The sequence below is a fragment of the Micropterus dolomieu genome, linkage group LG12 (assembly GCF_021292245.1).
Source record: "Micropterus dolomieu isolate WLL.071019.BEF.003 ecotype Adirondacks linkage group LG12, ASM2129224v1, whole genome shotgun sequence".
NCBI lineage: Eukaryota > Metazoa > Chordata > Actinopteri > Centrarchiformes > Centrarchidae > Micropterus > Micropterus dolomieu.
In genome coordinates this window covers 16,563,585-16,588,206 of record NC_060161.1, presented here as the reverse complement: position 1 = coordinate 16,588,206, position 24,622 = coordinate 16,563,585, and positions in this window count along the sequence as shown.

The window sequence follows — 24,622 nt, the reverse complement described above, 5'->3', positions numbered from 1 at the left end:
TTTTGTTTTGGCAAAGCAGCGGTGATTTGTTTGCCTGGGAGGACATTGATGAGCAGGAGGCCAGAGAAATGACCCATCGGTCAACACTAAACAGACTTCATTTAGTTGCTCTAACAGAGAGCTTCAAAATTGCACTGTCAAGGAAGGCATTAGTTTCTTGAACACATGAGCCACTCCGTTTGTACAAGGTTTCATATAATCCAATTTAGACTGCAACAGGTGAGAGACGGCTGGTAGATTCAACATTATCATATCTTTATGCCTCAAACATATTTTTGGTAGATTGTCTAAAACAGCTGCTGAAAAAAATACCTAAAACATGTAAAAATACTACTACACTCTCCTCTGTCCTTTCTCCATGCTCCACCACTCTTTGTGCAGATGACCATGAGGCTCTGGCATTTACAGGGTTCATCCAGTAGCAGACAGACAGAAAGCGTGTGAACAAGAGAGCATGAGCCCGTCATAGACAAATGACCAAGCCTCCGAAGGTTAATGCCCACCATGTGTGGAACAAGGGGCTGCAGGAGGCCAGCGTAGCTGCAAAAAGCACGTCTCAGACACCCCGGCAGGCGCAAGGGGCTCGAGCTGCTGATTAATGCCATACTTTGGCTAATTACCTCCTCAGTGGACGTTAGCTTTAATGACACGAGTCATCAGAATACGTCAGTGTGGATGGATAGCCGGTCGGTGGGGGTGGGGGGTTGAAAGAAGAGAAAAGCAGGAGAGATATCAGTGCAGCCGAGCGTCAGAGAAAGCCATCGACTGCGCCTTCCCACCCCATTAGGTCGATTCCAGCACACCCGCCACTGTGCCGTCCATATCTGAATAATAACTGCCGCTCAGTCGCAACCCTACCACACCGCTGCCCTTCCCTCCGTCCACCAGACCAGCATCGACTGGGTCCATTTGGTACCCTGTGACGCTTTCAGCCAAACTCTAATTTACAAAGAAATAAATGGTCTTCATAATAACAAGGGCCTGAATGCCCCAATCTCAATGAATCTGCCGCATCCCCTCACAACAATTCATTCCAATGCAACTCACTAACAGAGAGCCAGGAAATGGACAATGTCTTCAGCTGTTGTCCCGCCCAACTGATGAGTTACAAAGGCCTGATTGGCTTGGCCTGCCGTCCTACAGAGTGGTCATTCAAGCCCCAGTGGAAGAAGTGAACTCTGATGGCAAAGCTAATTTGGATATCCTCTCAACCGTGAAATATGGAAAAGAGTTGCTAAATGAGCAATTAATCCCATGGAGATACCATGTACCTGCAAAAACTTAGATGGAAGAAAGGAAAAGAACAGAGTAGAGAAGGGAGCAAATTACCATTTTAACTTTAATTGATGCTGTAAATAGTTTTGAAACATTTGGATTTCCTTGATTTGATGAACATTAACCTTTCAAACTTGAGAGAAATCCTGCAGAAATGTTTGCATACAGGCAACACCTTTTGTCATCTTCTTGAGCTTTGTTTTGCCATTTTCCCTTTGAAGGTTCCGGCTAATTGCTTGTGGATGACTTTAGCCTTTTCATTCTCTGAAGCCCTAATTGTAATGTATTGTTGTGGAGGGCCGCAGGGCTCTCCTAGAAGTCTTATTTATTTTTGCCATTCATCAGTCTGTTAAATATAGTCAATACCACTGTCAACGTAAATTACATGGCCCACTATTGAGGCGACTTTCCATGGACGACGGAGGCGGAAAAGGACCTTGAGTCGGTGCCAAGAAGTGTTCTTAAGTGCAACACTGATGCTGATTCAGAGCTGAAAGAAGGCGATGAAAAAGGGATGAGATGGAAAGGGGTGGCCCTTGTCTTTTTGCTCTCTTTGCGATGTGAGAGGAAAGGGTTCATCCCAGTGCCACAGACAACAAGTGCATGGCTTAAGTGTGCGGCACTGTGACATGTAGCTGGTGTAATGGTTCTCCATTCCTCGTCTTCTGTCTCTCGTAGAGAAAGGAAGGGAAAAAAAGAAAAGAGCTGCGTGTGTCTAGATTTCAGTGCTATGTAGCTCTTGCAAAATATTGATTCACACTGAGAACTGAATGTCAAGGTAAATGTTTGCCACTTTTCACTTTGTAATTATGTCTTGAGACAGTACGGACACAGTGCACACATACACATAATATCTACATCTTAGCTGTTAACTACAGCAGGGCCAGTATTGTCCTTGAAGTTAAGTTGGACTGGCATTAAACTATTTCAATAACAATTTGCACAAGACTGCCTCTGTCTTCTTTATTCAAACAGAAAGGCTCTGAATAATCTCCGTCATCCCCTGTGTGTGTGTGTGTTTGCCTGACTCAAACACACACACACACACACACACACACACACACACACTAATAACTACCAATCATGATAATCTATAACTGCACTCCAGCCGAGTCCCTGGACAGGCATTACAGTCATGTTGCGGGCCAATAAATAACGGCACAAATAAAGTGCCTGTCCATTCTCGCACCCAGTGTGTATGCAAAATAGGTCAATAACACTATCCTGGAGGTCATTGCCAGACCGTTTGCTCCTTTATCGACTGTACTGCAATTCCAAAGGAATTAGGCTTTGTCACAATTCATCGTGGCCACAGCCTCTGGGTCTTTGACAAAAAGGGAGCCTTCTGTGGGGATGACAAAACCTATTTGTCTTACAAGGTTGTGTGTGTCTGTTTTGTTTCTGCTTCGCCTTCAGTGACCTGAATCAAAAAAGAAAAGAGGCTTTCATGGTGTGTCTTTTATCTTAAATTCTTGCCTTTTTGCCCGGTAGTGTGTATCGGTTCCTTGATGGTGTCCTTTTTATGATTAAAGCCTCCTTTGTGTGCCACCCAGAATTAAAATACTACTTTAGATTACTGGTTACCTGGTTTGATCATCAGTCTAATTCACAAGATCTTTGTGACTCACTCAAGAAATCACTTTCTTTCAGTTGTTGTCTCCATGGGTATATTATTCTGCTATTTATCATCACCTGTCAAATCTTTCATAATTGCACCCCATCTGTTTCTCCACCTGTAAAGAGACACAATCTTTTCCAGATGCATAAACAAAACCCATTCAACAAATTCTCATAGATTTTGATATACTCTTTTCCCCAACCTTAACCTGTAGGTCTTCTCAAACTCACTGGTAGCATACTAGCAGCAGGATGGGACGGTGGTATGAATGCACTTCAGGTGTCAGTTTGCAACGTCACCAACAGCGCTGTCCCCTGCCAACGGCTCAAACATGTGGCTTGATGCCCAGTTTAAGAACGTGTCCTTTCTTTTGTCCTCCTCCACTCCTAATTGGGAGTGATAGATGGCCTTTGTCTTTTAATCTCTCAATCAGGCCCAAAGCCATTTTGAGGGACCTTTCCAGAAAAACTTTATTCCACCTTCCAAACTGTGCCATATTTTGGTGAAACGATTAATGCTTGATATATATTGAGTATGTACTACATGGAGAGCAGAATGGTGGATTATAGAGGAAGAGAAGGGTCTAAGGTTGTTAAGGTACTTATTTCCTGCCGTGAAAAATTGGTGTCACGTTGCTATATCATTGACTGAATCCATTCATTCAGACCCTTAAAACAACTCAAGTTTAAGCAACCAAACGAGTTCAACCTAGCTTTTTACATGTGTGCGAATGATGACTGAATGAGTGTGCACTTTCAGCAGCAATGTTTGGAAAAAGTCAAAGAGGTGGATGGTTAGGCATGTGACTTGGTGCTGCCACCACTAAGCCAGTTGCAAACCCTGTTGAGAAAAGCTGACAGACAGACTGGTGGAAGAGTGTCTACAATGTCTGGTGGGTTTTGATACTGTCACAAGACATCTCTTCCTTCCCCTTTCCGCCATTCTTCTTTGTCCGTCGCTGCTCTCACTCCTCTCCCAGTCCCATCATGATGGCCTGAGCATGAAGGAGCCATCTGTCACTCTGTGCTCATTCCTGCTCGGGTCCTGAGAGCCCGCCACTCGCCTCTCACCCGCCTTGGCTGTCATGTCCACTGGCTGATGGGAAAAGTGACGAGAGGCGACAAACGTCCCCAGCTTGAGTCTGTCAGTAACCCCCCCCCCCCCCCCCCCGCCCCCCCCCCCCCCCCCCCCCCCCCCCCACCCCCTTTTGCCTCTCCTCCTTCCACACACACACACACACACCAAACCAAATATATACACCACTCTATGCTTGAAAAATCTGCTCGCTGTATCTATACAGACAGCCTTCAGAGAGCTCACGTTCAATTGATTTTCTCCATTTTGCAACAGCATGACATTCTGACAAGGGAGAGGCTGGGAAGAAGAATAGAGGAGGGAGAAGATGGAGAGAGACATGCAGAGAGTGGTATTCCCCCATCTGACCATTATGAGCGGCATGTCAAACGAGGGCAAGAGACAGAGGCCTTGACATGGGCCAGCCCACACAGGGAGAGGATGCGCGCGTGGTGGTGGTTACAAGAGAAACAGGGGAATAGATAGGAAAGGGGATGAAAAAAAAAATAAAAAGCAGGGCAGTTGAAGGGGGAAGATTGTGAAGCATGGAGAGAAGCACTGTAAAGAAAACGGCAAGAGGGAAGAAAGAGAAAGAGTGTGTGGAATAATGAGGTGGGGCAGGTGGAGAGGAGGAGGAGGAGGCGGAGAAAGAGCGCTCCTTACAACCTCCCATTGATCGGCTGCCGTTAGATTGGCTACTCCGGCCTCACCTCCTCTCAGCCCTTCTTTGCCCCCGATCACGCCCTCGCCCCTCCCTCCGCCCCTCTCACAGGGGCCAAAGTGATAGACAGCATGAATCTAGTGATAGCATTTGATTGTCAGCTGAAGTGGCAGTTATAAATTTACTCCAGGATAGCCATTTACTGTGACAGTGCGGGTGGGGGTTAAGAGAGTGTGGTGTGGAAGGAGCAAGATAGAGAGAGGAGGATGGAGGTAGAGGGGTTTCTCTGGGAGGGGCCACAGCTCTGATCTTTGTCTCCCATCATCCTTTGTGATAAAAGTGCTTTTATGGGTGCCGCCAACAGACACAAACCCCTTCTTGCACATAGACACACAACATAAAACCTTCAAAACCTACAAATAGCTGCTGTCTCACTTTGGGCAATTCAGTGCTTCTAGCCGGCTCAAAAAAAAAATAGGAAGGTCTTTACGCAGGAAAAAATGACCTCTGTTTTGTGTCGTTTACTGGAGCATCTGTCTTTGTTTACAATATCTTCCAGATATTTGAAGGCAGGGGGGCAGCCATTTCATAGCCCCCCCGCCCCCCATCTCATGGTGGATTATTCCTTCAATTTGTTAAAAGCCGAAGCCTCCATGGGATGGTCCAATCACACGGCAGGGAGAGGGTGGGGGATGCAGGAAAGCAGTTGGCATTTACAAATGCTGTGGGTGCGGTGAAATATGGCAGCCATATTTCAACATGCGTGATGCTGTTTGTGCACATGCACACACACATATACAGGCATGCACATCTCCTACACATTTCAGAGGGAGCACATTGTCATCTGTCTGCAGGAGTCAGGTGTGTTTGTGCATGTGTGTGTGTGTGTGTGTGGGGGGGGGGGGGGGGGGGGGGGGATGTTGCATGGGTGAGTTTGTGTACACCTTTGACACCAGCTTGACAGGCTCCTAATTGCATCCAGGGTCTGTGGTGCCGCTTCCTTTCCCAGACGGTGACACACATACACACAATCCGAGATCCTAAAGTTGCCGAGGACATGCAGGCATTGACTTGAATTTTTTTTTATACCACAAACCGGTTAAGTAATCCTAACCCTAAAAATAACACTAATTGGCCCTGGATCTAAAAATGACACTTTCTACGACGACTGATTTTTGCATCTTGCAGGGATATTCAAACCCCAGAAGATGTCAAAAAAGTTAATGTCACACACACATACACACAGCCTTATACTGACATGAGCAGGAGGAAAACGAGAAGGAATAGAAATACTACAGGCATGTCTACCTGAACTAGTAGCTAAACTAAACAAAAGAAGCTTTGTCTGTGTGAGACAGATTAGTTGTACCACTGTTGTTCCTGGGTTTCCTTATTTTAACTCTTTCCCCCGCTGTGTTCCCTTGTTATCACGTCTTTGGCTCTTTTAGAAAATCTTATTTCAGTGCAATTTCTGTACAAGAGTTCATAAATGTCTGAATCAGACACTCCAACTCTTAAAAATCTCACCACATTGCACTTTTTTTTTTGCATATGCAGGGATTTCTGAAGCGATCGAAATCAGCTTATCGAAACAAGCTACAAAAAGCATAATTACAATCTAGATTTAAGAGGAAACTGAAACTCCCCAATAAGCTAAGTTTGGTATCAGTTAACTTTTGTGGTCATTCCGTATGAGTTGGGGTTTATTCATTTTATAGGACGCAAAGAAAGAACACCATATCCTAAACTGAAGCCAGAGCCCCATTTGTGGTCTACAAGGCATTCAGAAGAGACATTTACATATTCAGCAATAAGAAGGCCAGTCAATAAAACACACATGCATGCTAGTATTGGGTTGGAATACAGCTCTTTCTGTCATAACTCGGTGTAGGCAGAATTGAAGACTGGGAAAGCCTCATGGCATTCCTAGCATACTCGGGAAGCGGAGGCTCAACAAAGACAGGTACAGCTACAGCATGAGATAAACAGACAGTGTCATTACTGTAGTGTACTGAGCCGAACAAACATATTCACACACCTGTACTACCCACACATATTCCAGGCATCTTTGTGCACACCATGAGAGAGAAGAAAATAATAGTTTTTGTATCTGGAATTCAGCTAACCCTAAAATGACCTGTTCTGTTAGCAGTAGGTACTGCTGCTCTCCTGCTGGCTAGTCATTTAATAACTTGCATGCAGAAGTGAATATTGGTTTCAATATGAGGAATAATAATGACATAATGATAATGACACTGAGCTGTTGTTACATTCGTAGGCAATTTAAGGCCAATCTGAAGTAAGACCATTTGAAAAATCTAGTTTAGCTGTCCGTCTGATATGCCTCCACAGCTCACACACATCAATATGCAACTCTGCTTTGTTTATCTACATTTGTTTTCATCTGAACATGAGTGAAGCATATACCCCATAGACTATGGACTGCTGAGCTACCGTTGGCAAGTCCTCGGACTCGAGTCAGAATCCAGTCATAAATTTTATTCTATGGCATCACACGACTTAATAAAAAGCACTTCTGACTTTGACTTTAACACCAACTACTTTATTTGGAACTGAGCCTGAGGACTTGAAAGGCTTATTATCCTAAGTCAGTTTGCTTTTGAACAAATGACCTGCACTTCATGGCAGGATTTCTTTCGGGTGTCCAGGTTACACTGTATGTGAAGAAATATTGGGATTTAGAGGAAAGAGGGTTCATTTGAAGTTATTTTGAATACAGCAAATGAAATCCTCCTTATGCTTTCAAGACGTGATTTTTTATTAGGTGTCACTTAACATTGTTTTGTTATAAAAAATGGCCGTGTAGGTCTCTAACCTTTGTAAATTCCTTGTATGCATAAACCTATTTGGCAATAAAGCTGACTCTGACTCTAAAGAACACATAATCTCTGGTTTAGCACTGAAAATCCAATATTTAGGACTTTGATATATGTCTTTAGAGCTATTGAAATGATTATAGGCTACATTGAGGTGAAGGGAGCGCAGACAGAGAGAGTTAAAGCACGTATATGTGCTGTACAGTGCCAGAAACAATAATAAAGGCAATGAAAAGTACACAAAGTTGTAAACATTTGTCATAAATGGGGTGAAATACGAGAAATCAGGAGAATTGTGACCCTGGGAGGAAACCGGGCGTGGTAAATAAAAAACATGAGTCTCCAGTGAAAGTGGGGAGGGTTGGCATGTATGCTGTTTATGGTACTCACAAAACAAAAAAGTAGGTGGGTGAATAAATAATAGGGGTGTAACGATTCACCAAATCCACAATTCGGTTCAAAGCTTGTTTGGTTCCGTCATTTTTTGCTTTATTTATTATCATCAACAATGTTATTATTTTTCAATAATAATTGAAGTAGTCTAACTTGCAGGAATGATCATTCAATTATGACTGGACAGAAATAGTCAAATGACCAGTGTTGGGCAATAACGCGTTACTGAGTACTAAATAGTATTACTTTTCCCAGTAACTAGTAGTGTAACAGATTACTTTTCCAAAACAGTAATATTGTTACTATTATTACTAATCCAAGTAACGCTGCATTTCTGCGTTACTGAAGGCGCCATCCTTGACGTGAATGTGTGACTGCGCTGCAGGATCTTCTGTTGTTCAAGTCAGCTGTTAGCCAAAAAGCAAAAGGAAGAATGGAGAACGAGGGAGAGCTGTAAGTAGCTACTGCCATTATTGTGTCGCAGTCTAAGATGTAAAGTACATTGCCGTCCGTTGTGAACTTTGTGCGAACGGCCAAAAGCGTTCAACCGCGATCAATTCTACATGACTTAGAATAACTTACTATCAATCCAAGTACGTTATACACGGTTACCACAGTTATGTCACGGTTTCAGAACCGTTACAGTCCTAATAAATAATAAGTCATAATACTGCAGGGCACTCTGTTATTAGTTTGTCTTAAATTGACAAACCTTGGAAAAATTTGGCCAAACGTAATTTTCTAATCTTATCCAGTAGATAATCTACATAATATGTAAATTTGTCTACGGCATTCATAGACTCATTACATTCTAAAATGTCTATTCTAAGAGGTTATAAAGCATAAAATCTTGTGTTGCTATCATTCAATCTCAAGTATTCTGCAGTTGAGGAGAGAACTTGATTTGAAGTTTTCAAGTAACTGCCTGTGAAATCTACTGAACACAGAAATGAAGATTTCTAACGGCTGTTTAGGATTAAGAAGAGGATGGTGATATAACGGCGAAGGAGTACTGATCATTTACAAAACAATAATAAACATACAGCAAATTGTAGGTGCAAGAAGTTTTAATGAGCAGGAGTGTTTATAATTCTCTTCCTCCCCTCTGAAGGTACTCGTCATTGTTATCGCCAGTGTCTCTTGATAACAAACAAAACAAACAAATAAACACACCCTCATCCCCACGCCCCCAATGGATAAAGATATATTTTATTGCATGTTTCCAAAATTACTGGCTCTTTTTGTCTCTCTGAGCCTTCCCCAAAATAAAAGTATACAAGATGCATAGGTTGTTCACTCTTTTAGAAGCGATATTCAGTGGGCACTAAACTGAAATATTATAATAAGTTCCTGGAGGAATCCACTCTGGACTGAGTTACTTCAGGATCTCGTGATATTGAGAGCAACAGGCAAAAAAGAAAATAGAAACAAGCACTCAGCACAACTAGTAGGCACCTCAATAGCATCTGTGAATGAACTCAGGCTGCACTCCTATTACAGCCACATTAGATTCTCAACATTAGATGCCTTGTCTCTGTGGAGCACCAGTCTTGTTTTTCCCCCCACAATGTGTTTGTACGAGGACAGAATAGGTGGTGCATGCTGGAGGGGAAACAGCTCTTTTAATATGGATTCAGGCGCTGGTGCCTCGCGGGCCTGCCCACTGTGGGCCTCCCAGACCTCATTGTAATTTCATTAGCTGCCGCGGCGACAATGAGCGCCGTGTCGCATCAACACATCAAATCCGCAGACACCCACTAGCCAGCACACGCATGCACGTAAACAGAGCAGAAAGACTTATATTGGTGCACATGCATGCGGAAACACGGAAACCCACTCACTCACTCACTTTTCGCACTCCCCCCACCCTCCCCCACGCCTCCTTGCTTTCTTCCCCACTGGTAGGTCTCTGGTGGGCAGAGGGAGCAGGATTTCTTCTGGGGCTTTCCCCTGCCTTCCCAGCAGAGCCAAGAAGGAGGACATGGTGGAGGGAGAGGAGTGTGGAGACGATGGGATCGGCTTTGATATATGGAACCAGCTTTGATGGTCTCTCCCTTCTTCTCACTATAAATAGCTAGCTTACAGCTTCAGGGGAAAACGAAGAGAGTGCCAAGAGGAGGTGGAGGAGGGGAAAAAGAGGGAAAGAAAGATCCCTGGAGATACTGTTTTGTGCTACCCCGTACACACATGTATACACGCATGCATAGACAACAATCTGACATCAAAGAAAAAAGTTTGATACCAATTCTAATTGACAAAGACATGAAAATGTTTACATTCTGACAAAGTGACGGCCGGGATTTGACACACAAACATAAATGCAGCACACGCACACACACACACACACACAGGTGTGAACTGAGAGAAGTCCAGGTGCCTAGGGCAGGTTGCACAGTAGAGAGGTTGGGTTCCTTATAGCTGTATAGGAGCAACAAGACTGCGAATGGAAGGCAAAGTGAGAAACATCATGGCATAATCATCAACATGTGTTGAGTGTATCGCCGTGATAGCATGTGATGGCACACAATTTCTTGAGCCTTAGAAGCGGATGTTTATCCCATTAACCTCCGACTGTGTATACTTTACCTTACTACCGACCATACCACATGTTTTGACATTAACTTCCTACATTCCAGGTGGACTTTGATGGTTTAGTGGCAGAAATTTGCTATAAGAGATAATCCATCAAAACATACCTTTTGTAGTTAAGAGTATGTTATCAAGTTAAATAATGACGCTTGTAAGCAGGCAATATTATTTTTGTGTTGAGTTTAAGGATGCTCTGATATTCAGATGTTCAGGAACTTGGGGGGGGGGGGGGGGGGGGGGGGGGGGGGGGGGGGGGGGGGGGACACCATTATATTCATGTATGCTATTTTGGATAACCAAACCAGCAGAAGGAAAAGTTAAAAAAAAATGAATATCTAATATTGATTTTTTTGAATGGTCTGTGCTCAACACTGCAGTTCCTGCTCCACCTTCACTTATGCATGTTCAGTTTAAGGGAAACGATAATAAGGTAAACCAATAATTCATAAATCAGCTCACAGCATGTAGGGGCTGCGGCAGAGTATAAGTTAGCAGCAGCGGTGCCTGATATGTCAGGCATTTGTACGCAGCATATTGCATCACCTAGTATGTTGTTGTTGTGTGTACAGACAGAACAAACAACAACTGGCTCGGTTTAGTCCATATCCACAGGTAGCTTTCTCATTGTGAGATGAATTTCTGACCCATTGTCCAAAATCACTGATATTAACCATCAATGTAAACTATGAGGAGAAAGTTTCTGACTGAAATATCACTGAAACTAACAAAAACATGCAGATATCGACAGTAATGTAGATGGGAGACTTTAATGCAACCTCCTTGTTGTAAAAACGTTTTTATGACTGTTGGAACTAAATTACCTTACATTTGACTGAGCTTTTTAAAAACTACTTAGGTAAGTAAATAACTAAATGTGTTCAAGGTATAATGGAACTTGAAACAAACCTTGAGTTCTATCCCGCAATGCAACTGTTTCTGTCACATCAAACAACGGCAGCGAATTACCCAGCATGCAGTACGTTACAAGCCCGGAGGGCCAGCATCCATCCTACCTCACTGTAGCTTTACAACAGGCTGACAGTGACACAGCCTAAACAATGTCAACTGCAGCAAACAGAAAGTGATTCAATTTAAGACCTGCTTTACTCTCCTCCCTTCGCAGTGAGCCTGCACACCTGTCACCTCCTCCCTATCCCTCTCTCCTGCTCTCACTGACGTATGTATGTAACATAATGTACACAAATCATATGTAAACATGTGGACGGCGTGTCCCTGTCAGCCACAGGGGACAGCCTTGTGTGCGCCGTTTCACTTTTACCACCCAGGAACAAATGACCAGTACTTTCATTTCCCCGCCCCGCCGCAACCCTGTCCCACCTAATCACTTGTCGTCTGTGAACATGACAGAGCTTTGCCTCAAGTTATGACTCCTGGATGATGACACACTTAGAGGCTGGCAAGGGAAGTTAGCGCGGCGATAGATTGATACATTTGTTGCTTCTCTGAGGACTGTCACCCCCCTCTCTCCGCTACCACCACCAATAAATGACAAATGAGTTTAACTGCCACCGTTAAAGGCATTTATAATATTGATCTGGCAAGAGTCAATAGCCAGCTCTATGCTCCGGCACTCATAATATTACTTTGAGCAGTGTGCATACTTGCATGCGCATAAATACATACACAGAGGCACACACGCTCTCATACAGTCTCAAAAAAACAAAAGGGAGGAAAATCAATGGACAGCAGTGCTACTAAGGGAAAGACTAATGTTTCTAACTAATGAAAATAAACACATTAGGAATGTACGGCGTTAACCGACCTCTGTGTTGACCTCACTCCATCTTGACACAATTAATCCCTCGTTAAGAGGGTAATTGTTTGCCACTGCTCATATTTATTGTTGATGTGGCGAAGGTGCCCGCTGTGTGTGAGACCAGTGTGAAGTCCATAAACAACGCATGCACACACACACACTCCAAACACACGTGTGCCGCTCACGCATGCGTGTGCTGAAGATATCAGCGGCGGGTCTTAAAGCGCTCTTGCCCCATGTTGCCGGGGGCAGCGATCGATAAGGAGAGGGAGCAAGCTGGCACGGGCTCTAATTGAAATGAATTTGGCGGCGGATAGATAAACGATTGGACATGTAAAGAGAGAGCGAGGATGAAAAGGGAGGGTTAGTCGGAGAGGGGAAGGGATTGAGATTTTTTTTTTTCACCTTTTCTCTCAAAGGGCGAATGTCTGGGGAGTCCTCAGATGAGAAATACGGACACTTTATCATTGGCGGCGACCAATAGGAATTTTACACAGGGCTGAATCAATCATGCTGGGGTTTAATATGGATAGGGATGGACAGAGGAATATTTGCACAATGTAATAACAGCATTTCTACATCCTGTCTATTTGGTCACTTTTGTTTGATTAGCAGCTCAAATACTAATGTCCATACCACTGTATCCCATCCTTTTTGATATTGCAACTGCTCTCTCGTCAGTAATATGGTTCTATTTCACTACTGACGTTACCATGTCGCTTTGTGGAAACCGCTTTGCAGAAAATCCATACAAGCGAAGACAGAACATGATTTTTAAGTCCTCCGTATCAGTAAAGCGAATAAGTGACATTAGTAAGTAGCATTTCTACTCTTCTGTATTCTGTACACTGACCAATAAAAACGGTGCATTTTTATCATCACAGAGAACATCTCATGTACAATCAGATGATTGACAGCTCAGCTTTCTGTGGGGCCAACAGGCATGTTGTCATAGGTCAGCCCTGTCGCCGTGCACGTGTTCCTCTATGGGGGCTTGGTTCAGCCCCGACAAACATGTGATCTTAACCTCCTTGACAGGTGGACTGTGCTAGCATTCCCGGTGCGATGCTTTGTGTACAGAGGGATCAATGTGCTGACTGCCATTCCTCTGACTACACAGGGACGAAGGGTAAGGACGAGACTGACTGTGGAGAGAAGGAGGCAGAAAGTGAGCACAGGTACACATGTATAAGATCAAATGCGTGTTGTTGTGGGTGACCAGGTGTCAAGCACTATTTTTGACAGAGGGGCCATCGACCTGGAGGGGACACTTCCAAGGCAGCAGGAGCACTCAACCAATCCCTAACCTACAAACTACACTGTAAACATACACTTAAATGTGAGCGCAAACAAACATGCTTACCCAACTACGCACAGAAGTCCAGCTTTAACTCACCTTGTGATGCCGTCTCTCAGTGATGTCTGTTTGCTTACTTTTGTAGGTGAGTGTTTGGAAAGGGGTCAAAGGTTAAGAAGGGGTAATGATGAGGCGTAATAATGTTACTTCACTTCTGCATTACAGGTCAACGTGGGGGAAATATTGTCCATGTCTGGGGGGTCAGCAATGGGGGCAATTCCCCCAATTCCCCCCAAGTGTTGGGGCTGCGCCTCTAACACCGGGCCTAGATAACAGCAAGCCCAATAACAGAACGTATTCTAATAACAAGTGACACATATTTTAGGGAAAGTATTGGAAAGCTTTTCTTTAACCAGTTCTATATGTTGGTTTTGTTTCTGAGTTTCATAAAACAGTGTGACAATGCAAGTATTAAGACAGTGACATCAGAAATTGAACTACCTGAGAAGGGAGGGTGTTTCGTCCACCAACAGGAGCATGGAAAAGAGAGAAACGGAAAAAAATTAAAAATACATGACATTCATAAGGCAATGTTTAAGGAAGAAATGTAAGCAAAACATTTGACATTTGTTAACGGAAAGACTAAATGCTGCGTCATTAATTCCATTTGGTCATCATTGATTGATTTATTTGTTTTGGTAATGGTGTGTGTTTTTAGCCCTGATTATTTAATCTTTAAAAAGAAGAAATAATCAATCAATCAGCTGTCTGCTGGCTAAACTGCCTTGACAAGCTAATTTGGTTGGCCATCATAGGACTTGACCACAGCGCCATATTTACTCCACAGTAAACACGGTTATGGGAATGACCACTTTGTTCAGGGCAACCATAATTAAAACATGCTGCGCTTTAAGTCCATGGCAAAATGAAACAAATTAACCATCGGAAAATGAATTACCATGAAACTCCAATGAGAGGGATGATGGATGACAGCTGTCCGCCACTCTTGACAGTTTTTACATTTGACTTTCTAATTAAGGGGATTTAATGTGTTTGTTAATTCTGTCAATAGCAATTATGTCTCTTTTGGCTGGCTTTGCCACACGCATGTGCCCGATTTTATGCTAATGTGCTGTTCTGTATGTGATGGAGCCATGACTGCCAAACGAGCCCGGCCAGCAAATGGGCTTTGGCTCCCCGCGGAGAAAGTGCAATGCTGAATATACATAGCACAGCATATGAATTCAAGACAGCTCTGCACTGTTGTATGCTTAAGGAAATTGGCAAGCGACTTGGGGAAGTGAATTGAAATGGTTTTGTGGATGAATGTTGGGAAAGTATCATGTTTACAGAACAATGCAGATTAACTGATGTTGATATTAAATGGAGAAAGCATAAATGATGCAGCAGCATTAGGCACAACTCTTCTTTCCATCAAAATATTAAAAAATGACTTTGTCTTGACAGTAGTTTGGATCTCACTTGTTTAATCTGAATTTTTATTTAGGACTTCATAGATATTGTTTGACTGCACAGTCAAAACAAAAAGTTTCTTGTGAACACCAAGTCCTCAGGTAAACTTCTGTAATAAGATTGCAGTCTTGGTACTTTTTGGAGGGGGACAAAGACAAACCCTGCCGAGTCAGCACTCAGCATCCAAGGACAGAGGGGCTGTGGTTGAAGAAGAAGTGAGGAAGATAGATTTAACTTGCTGCGGGACAAGTCCCTTGCTACCACCCACTCCTCCTCTCCTCTTTCACCTGGCCCACCACTCTCCTGTGTGATATCAATCCCTCGCCTGCCCTCTGCCTCCCCTCCTTTCACTCCTACACCCCCTCATCTTAAACACACACATAAAACACACAGAGGACATCAATCACAGGGCTGCTGTTACTTTAAGTGACTCACTTGTGACTAAGTCTAAGGTACGGCTACTGTTTCTCTTCAGTGGGGCTCTTGAAGTGTGTGCGCAAGAAAAGTGAAAAGACAAACACAGATTAGAACCTACTATTCTAGTATGTGGATCCAGATAAGGGAGGGAGCAAATAGGAAAAGAAAACAGTTTGTTATTGTATTGTAATGCTTTATAGATAAGTAAAACGTTTGGGTTTCCACGTTGTGGAAAACCTTTTTATTAACAACTTCACATTTACAACTGCTGACTTGATGGACTATTAACTATAATAATTAATTCCAACTATTAATTACTTATTAACATTTAAAATTGCCAACTTGATGGTGTGTTAGAAAGTGGAAAAACCCATGAACTTGTTTTAATGACATCTTAAATAAAAACTGCGGTTTATTACAACTTCGGTTCTTCTTGGAACCATGTGATATCACAAAAAAATTGGTCCAACTGTGCAATAAAAACAAAAGCTGTCAGATCAGAAAGGTTTTAAATGACTTGGTTCCAGATTAGCCACCGCTTTACTTGGAGGTAAATCTGAAAGCGAATATACAGGTAAAATGCAGCTAAGTATCTCTCAGTGCATATATATATATGTATGTATATACGTGTGTGTGTGTGTGTGTGTGTGTGTGTGTGTGTGTGTGTGCGCGCACACACACACACACACACACACACACACACACACACACACACACACACATAGTTGTAATTCAGATTTAGCCTCCATTTTCTCTTCCTGATAAATTGTTTTCAAACTTAAAACTCATTTGTGCTTGTTGGCCTGCTCAAACTTATGTTATGTTATGTATGTTATCATTATCCATAGTTCCAAAAATTTAATTTGTAAAGAAATGTTTTCATAAACTGTAGTTTCTCATTTCCTCATATAAGTGTGGGCACGGGTACGATATTTGCACATAATGGAAGTGACAGTACATTTAGACATAAATGTTTGATTAGGATTGCAGACTATTTTATATCATTAATACTGTATTCATAATCATATCCTAAACAAGCTTCTCCCTCAGAAAGAGCGAGAAAGACAAAGAGATAAAGACAATCCGACAGGAAAGCATTTTTGGGGAGCCGTTTTTAGCTAAATAAATGTCCCAGGTTGGTATGGGAGACGAGGTTTTGGAGTTGAAGAAGCGAGAGGGAAAAGCAAGCAGTACCTTGCAGACACAGTACATTACTTTTTCATCAGCACATGCACTCCCCTAAGCCTTGGTCCATGGGGGTGTGCGCATTGAATCACAAGCGTGGCCCGGGCTCTTTCCCCCTGCACTCTCATATATTGCTGTAGGAATGGAGGGCACGGTAAACTCATATAAGCCACAGACCCACAAGATGCTGTCAAAAACTGCCGACAAATACAAATAAACAGTAGCTGAGAGATGTGCATACATCGCAGAAAACACAAATAATAACACAGGCGGCATGGGACTGAAAAAACTGATTTGGATGTGGCATGCAAATACACAAAAACAGGATTAAAGTCACATTTTCCACTGTAAAGATCTTCATCACATCATAGGAAACTATAATAAGACTAATAAGACTTAATGAGGAGGCAAGTAAAAGTGTGACCAAAGAAAGCAGGGAGGGGTTACGCGGGGGGAGGGGTTTACAACCCTGGAGACTGAGAAGGAGCTGCCTCCGGTGCTGCAGGACATGACCAGCGTCACATTTACAACTTCACATCAAATTGTCTTTGTGTCCTTGCCAAAGTTATCAGTGTGTAATTACCACTTACTTGCTGTTTATTACATATCTGGCTCACCCGATAAGTCCCAAGAGGCCATCCCCCCATGGGTGACATCAAAGTATAGCTGTTTAAATCTACAATAATAACCTCATAGAGCAGGTATGATTATGGGAGGTAATTTGTCGTACTTATTTTTGCTGGTTTCCTATAGCCTGGAGAAATACCTCCAGGGTAGATATGAGAATGTCCATTATTGCTACTTAAGAGAGTAGAGAAAAGGAGCTTGTGGAAGAGCTGGGGAAGCGGAGGAGGAGAAGTCAATCAAGTCAGGAAGGATGTTCATTCTCTCTCTTCTTCTTCTTTAGTGGGCCATAAAAGCTAACGGGCCCGCAACAGCGCTCACCTCGGAATTGCCCGATTGCTTTTTTTTTTTGCTTCCCCCCTTCCCTCAAGCCCAGCTCCCTCCGCTCCTCCTACAAATCGGCAGCCAGGACGGAGGTGAGGGTCATAAATAAGGAAAACAGTAGTCATTGTCACATGCACGTGCTTGCAAGCACACAGACTTGCACCGTCTCTCATGCATGCACAGCTCTAGGCGCTTTTTCTCCTTCCTCGCTGTAGGTATGCACACAGAAACGCACAATGTCAAGCACTGCACGCTGCAACCGAGGACCTCCCCAGAAACGGCCTATAGTCCTTTTTTTTTTTTTCCATTGCGTTACCTCCGGTGGAGAGAGGGGAAACGTGAGCAAAACTTCTAAAAATACAGCCCAACAGAGGAGTTGGTGCCACTGCAGAGGTTAAACAATCTGAGAGCTGCAGGCAATCATTCAATTTAAAACACACCAGGAGCCCTTGGGGCGCGAGGGGAGCTGGACGCATAAAGAAATTTAACAACTCAATGTTTTACGTCCCACGAAAATGAGATCTGAGTACAGGAGCGGCGTGGGGGAGCCGAGAGCTCGCTGTGTGGTCCGTACACAAAACTGCCAGACAGATGAAAAAAAAGAAAAAGAGGTCAGCCGCTGAGTGTTGAGTTGAGCTCATGACCCCTTCCCCAGGACTAAAGTACACTGTACACAGCGAAGTACACAGCGAGCTGGCTGAGTAGGAGGGAGAGGGGACAACAAATCAAGTCTTGCAGTGCTGCATGCTTTCCCTCTATCACCCCCAGTGTCTCTCCTTTCCATCTGTCCGCTTTATTTTCTCATGTGCAACTAATGTTTCATCAAATGTTAGTTTAGAAAAAAGAGACTATTTTAGTATTTTAACGAGTAAATTTTAACCTTCTTGGTCACTTTTCATGTCAAATGACAGAAAGCTCTGCTGATGTGAATTGGTCCTCAACCAGAAACAATCAGAAAAGTCAAAGGGACGGGTCAAGGCAGCCAGTGACAGACAATAAAAAGATTCAGGGAGGAGTAAATAGACAGAGGCAGGCTGATAAAGGCAAAGCTGAGAAAAAAAGACAAGGATACATACAGAAAAAGACAGGCAGGACAAGTTGAGACCCAGACAGACAGATGGACAGACAGGCAGGCAGGAAGGCAGACAGTTTAGACAAGCTTTGAGAGGACACAGTGCAGCTAACCGGCGAGAGCTAGAAACAGCAGTGTGTCACATGCAATGAGGGCAAGCACACAAGACGGACTGTATTTTTAAAGACTTGAGAGGACAGTAGGTAGCGTGGGTTCAGGCCAAAGGAAACAGAGAGCTGGAGAGAGCAAAAGGTATGCAGCGTACAAAATATTTCTATAAAATTTTTAATATTACTTTCTTTCAGTCAAGTAGAATTTTGAGCCACTTAAATTTTATGTGACTAATGTGTGTACTCAAGGTTTATTACAAGTAAAAGTCCTGCATTCAAAATGTTCAAAAAGTACACAAATGATATCAGAAGTAAAATTAGCCATCACTGTAGAATGGTGTCTTTAACACTATGATCATGTACATTACATTACTATTTCATAACATATATCGCGTAAGCAGCATTTAAATGCTGAAGCTGGTCGGGGTGCAGCAAACATTTAGGGTTGCATCATATTGCCTGTTTAGACCTCTGACGAAGAGTCCAAGACTACAATTAATGATATGAAGCAATGAAAAGCAGTAAATGCTTTCTCACATTTGAGAACCTTGAACCATTTACTTCAACTGCTTTTTGCCTTTAGCGTGCTTCTTATGACTAAACCTTCTGTGTTGTTCCTTCTGCGCAAATAAATAATCTGTCAATTCCGTTTCACTAACTCACTTCCTAAATATTTTAGCTCCTTCTTCTTGTTTTGTCTTAATTTCTCTTCATCAATCATTCCTTGTCCCCTTTTGATACTCCACTGCCTCCAATGCGACCTCAGTCGTCCTTCATCCCATTCCAGTCCTCTCATACCCTGCAGAACTCCCTTTTAAAAAATACTTCCATCCATTCAACACACTTTCTTTCCCTTTATTACCACTTCTCTCCACTCCAAGCATACATCTCCCTTCAACTTTCCTCATTTCTCCCCTCCCTTTGCACTCCATGCATCCATCCTTCTTCCACACCTCTTCTCTGTCCGTGTTCCCTCCGACTTTTCTCCCTTTCTCTATCTTCTCCCCTGGCAGTGCCCCCCTGGCAGAGGGCCTGAGTGTGGGCCTGTTTCCTCAGCAGGCAGCCGACCGTTGCGTGCCCGCATTGTGAGCAGGGGAAATATGCTCCATTGTGTCTGTGCGGCACTCACCCCTCGATGTGGAAGTGGTCTGAATGCAGGCTCGTTAACCAATCAATAGAGCAGACGTGTCTAAAACCTCGTCCTTGAAACCCCTCTCTGCTTTTGTTCTATGCATGACAAATGAGCTAAGTGGAAGAAAACATCCTGTGTTTTTTTTTCTCCCCCTAGTGCAGATTTTGCCTTGTTTTACAGATTGTTCTGTAATCATTCTCTCACACTAAAAAGCAATTTGACAAACCTGATTAGAACATTTGGAAGAATCAAACGCCACTGGGTTTCTGCCGGATGAATCGTAGAATGTAATATATGGTCAAATGAGAGCCACACGTCTACTAAAGTGGAACATGTGCTTGATTGGCAAGTAGGGAGAGTTATGGCTGCCCAGGAAGGGAAATGAGTCATCCCCAAACAGATGAATGGATTTACAAGTAGCCTTATAGAGTCCTGCGATGTGTGCATCAGGTAAATTATCACTTTTAACCTATAAAAGGATGTCAGCTAGAGTCTAATTCATTTCTGAACATGGTGTCAGAAGTGGGACAGGATCATTTTAATGTTAATTGCAATAGTTAAAGACCTGTTTTGAGGTGCTTCAACTAAAAGTATAGTACACTTTATGACACCCAACGTCTTCAAGCTGCTGGATGTGAGCCACTTGGCAGAATTCTCCTCTCCTTTCCAGCCAGACATAATCTTGAACCATTAATTCGGACATATCAAGGGCACTTTGTCAAGTATGTACCGGATATAGGACCATTAGCAAACAACAATAATGTTATGAGTAATGCAGCCATTCACTAGAGACCTCTTTCAGACCAATAAAATAGATGTAACATCACATTTTACATGTTTAATAATCAATAACCTGGCTTTATCTGGGTATTTAAATCAAATTTTTGCTATGTGCTAACATAACTGTTGGGCAAAAGCTAAATTAGTTACTTACATTGTGTAAAGTATTCATTACTGTACAACAAGTACCAGACTCCTTTCAGGCGTAGTCTTGAAGGAGCTAGTCAACAAGGACAAGATTCCTTTCAGGCCTGGTCTTGGATTAGCTAGTCAATGGGTGTCACCCGTTTCTCATATCCAACTGGCCTCTAATGTCTGTCCACGCATTTGAGTTTAGAGATGCCTTTATCTTGAAGTTTGGGAAGAAGGACTCAGACTGCGAACTCGCCATAGACAGATTTGGTGCTCCTTTATGGGGGAGTTGCAATCACCGGCAGAGGTGGTGTGTGTTTCTATATAAATTAACCTCAGTGAAAAGAATTTTTAGTAAGAGAAAGACTATATACCAGGAATATTGAGCCACCACCTGTGTCCACGCTCTCAGTCTGTTTACCTCAGGAATTCCTGCAGATCTCTGTGACTGGTTTAAATCCACCCAAAGTCAAATAAAAGGGTGGCCTCAGAAATCATCCTTCAGACTTCGCACAAGCTACAGTGCCCGTCTCCTGATACTACCAATCCAGTCCTTGGTGTTTTTTAACCATAATTTAAATTGTTTAAAACTGTAATTGTTTATAAATTGTGTACTAATATTTTACATTTTCTATTTACATGAATTGTTCATGTTTATATCTTGGGTTTCACTGCTGCACAGGACTTTGGGGACAAATTAAGTGATTGGTTGTAACTGCTACTACTACTACTACTACTAATAATAAATACGTTCACTTTTTGCAGAAAAGTAGAACAATCACTACATAAAGTATGCAGGGTAGGACAAATCCTGACAGGACAAGTGATTCTGTGCCAGTGTCCGATCTACTCCCTGGCATCAAATCAATCCAATCACTCCCTGAGACGTCTAGACAAACTCTAATCACTTACAATTCAGAGCAATCACTTTCATCCCATGATGCATTTCGTTGGTGATAGGACGGGTCTCTTTCAGGGTGACAGTGCCACGATCATCCAGGCAGCAATTATGGTAACACAACAGCTTTGAGGAGCGTGACAGTGATTCGATGATCATGTGACAGCCAGTAGCCATCCACTGTCAATAATTATACAGTTTAGTCATACCACATGCTGTATGCAATATCAGTCTGTCAATATCAATATTATTCACTTGACAGTTATAGTTACACTGCCTGAAGAGCGCACAATAGTGGAATAAATAACTTTTTGAAATAGAGGGCCAGCACTGTGGTGCCAAGTAAGAAACGGTTGAAGGGATAAGGGAGTATAAAGGGAGTGATTTTCTTTGTCTGTCAAAGTTTTAACCCAGTGTAAACGTTGACAGCTTTAGTCACTCATCTCGTGGATAAAAATAAAAATAAAAGAGACACAGGAAGCAAGTAAGAAGAGACTAAAGTGGAAAGGAAGAAGGGCCAAGAGGAAGAAAACAGTAGGATCATACTCCGCTGTCTCAAGTGTCACCTGTGGTTCACCTTTAATCCTTCCTATTTTGTTTTAGTGGAAGAACAAGGCCAGTGCCTGTTTACTGGCAGAATTCCTTTCCAACTTTGAGACGAAGGCTCCCAGGGCTCGGTATTTGTCAAAGAAACTCCAGTGCAGGCCTCCGCCCCAGCCCGGGAAAAACCCTTTGTCAGGCAGCCAGCATTTTTCATTCTGCTGTTGTTGTGTCTCGGTCTCACCTAAGGCCATTAAACTCACAAAAGAATAAATTACATTAATTGCTAGTCTCGATGAGAACAGCTGGGCTGAGGTGCACAACAACAACGATAAAACGAATTACAAGGAAATAAACCGTGGGTAAGAGAAGCAGCTTCCCTGATTTTCTTGGGGTGGGGAGCGTTTTCAAAACAAAATGGCTGCTGCTTGATGCACTTCATATCGCAAGATGGGTTTTCGCTTTGGTTTTGCATGAGGAGAAGTCAGGGAATGTATTTGTCTTTTCCTGGGTGAGGGTGTTCTCTGCACCCATGCTGCCCCAGTTCATCTTGACACCTTCCACCATTAGGGCCCAGGTGCATAGCTAATGAGGGGCTGGTGAACCACACACCTGCGTGCTGCGGGAAGGAGGCGGGAGGCCTAGCACCTTGACTAATGCCCTCACCCCTGTTTCCCTCTTTTCCATCTGTCTCCATCCCTCCCTCCTTTTGTTCTGCCTGAACAAACCCTCTCCGTTTCCATATCCATCAGACTTCAGCTCGCCCTCTCATTTCTCCAATCTGCTCTCTTTCCCATCTCCCCGGCTCTGCACTGTGTTTCCTGGACGTTTGTACCTTTGGCTGAGGCTGCCCCTAGCACATGGCTGAGGCGTACCTCCGAGAAGAGCTCGTTAGAAGGTGTGAGCTTAACCCCTGATTGATTTCTGAGCATGAGACAGTGAGGGAGCTGAGATGTAGCGCAAACAGCTCTTCTGAAGACACACTGTGTGTGTGTGTGTGTGTGTGTGTGTGTGTGTGTGTGTGTGTGTGTGAGGTAGTGAGAGAAAAAAGGCGAAAGTTAAGGGTTAGGGGGATCAAGAACAAGAGTGGGAGAAAAGGAGGGGGGAGAGGAGACAGCTAGCAGAGACAGAAACTGACTATGCTCTCTTTTTCTTTTATTCGCCTTTATATTTTGTTGTTGTTTCGCTAGCGTTCAGGGCTGTGCAATGAACTGAGGAGTGGCTAACTCGCTCCAATTTGTCAAGAGCTCTCTGACTGTTATTTGGGCTGTGGGTGGGGGTGAGGAGGGCGCAGCCGCTGATGCCAGCCCTCCAATAGCAGAGTGATTACTGGGCACTGGGCCGTGCTGAGCTGGGCCGTGGCGTCAAAACATGGCGTTGCACTTCACTAGACACTGCTGTATAAAGATATGTGTTGAGACCTATATGCTCTGACAATGCTTTGCTAAATTTAGGAGATCCCACATGACATTAAGGGGTTACTTGATTATTTGCCTTAAGAAAGAGGACATAAGCTGTTCGCACATAACATGGCCAAACATCTATTAAGAGACAACTAGATGGCTTTGCTCTTTTCAAGAATCAGACCAAACAAGTAAAGACAGCAGCACTTTTATTAATAAGTCCAGTCTAGTACATCCATTAGCTATACCCACGTATCCACTGAAGGGCTGCGGGTGCTGAAGTCGATCCCAGCTGACACTGGGGGGTACAGCTTGGACAGGTCGACAGTCAATCACAGCGCTGACACACATAGAGAGAGACAACCATGCACGCTCACATTCACACCTACAAGCGATTTAGAGTTGTCAATTAACCTAACCTGCGTGTCTTTAGACTGCAGGAGACAACCAGAGCACCCGGAGAAAACCCACACACACACAGGGAGAACGTGTAAACTCCAAAACAGGCCAGGTCTGAACCCAGACCCTTCATGCAGTAAGTCGATGCCACCTGGGTCTAGTAAAGTCGTCCCTATAAAAGGATTCATCTTAGTAACAGGGATAATCTAAGAGTTAAAGAATGGCACCTGACTAGAGAAAATTATAGAAACAATAAGACTTACTTTAAGAGGATGCACCTAGTATGTTCAGTAATGGATTTTTGTCAGGTTTACTGTTAAGCTTAGCCGTGCAGCAAAGGAGTAACACTTTCAGGCTGAAAACAGTACTATGTTTAAAAAACAAAAATGCAATAGGCTATGTTGTGTTTTTCCTCAGGTACAGGTGAGACGACGTGATATGATCCAGAAAGGCCAGTTTGAGTAAAAGATCCAGGCGCTTGAAAGCTTATCAGACACCAAAACTGCACTAAGAGAACAGCTTTTACAATTTACAAGTTGCGAAAACAATCATTTCCTTCTCTCTCGTTGATTGCGCCAGCACTCCCACTGTACCAATGTCTTGGTTGCGGGT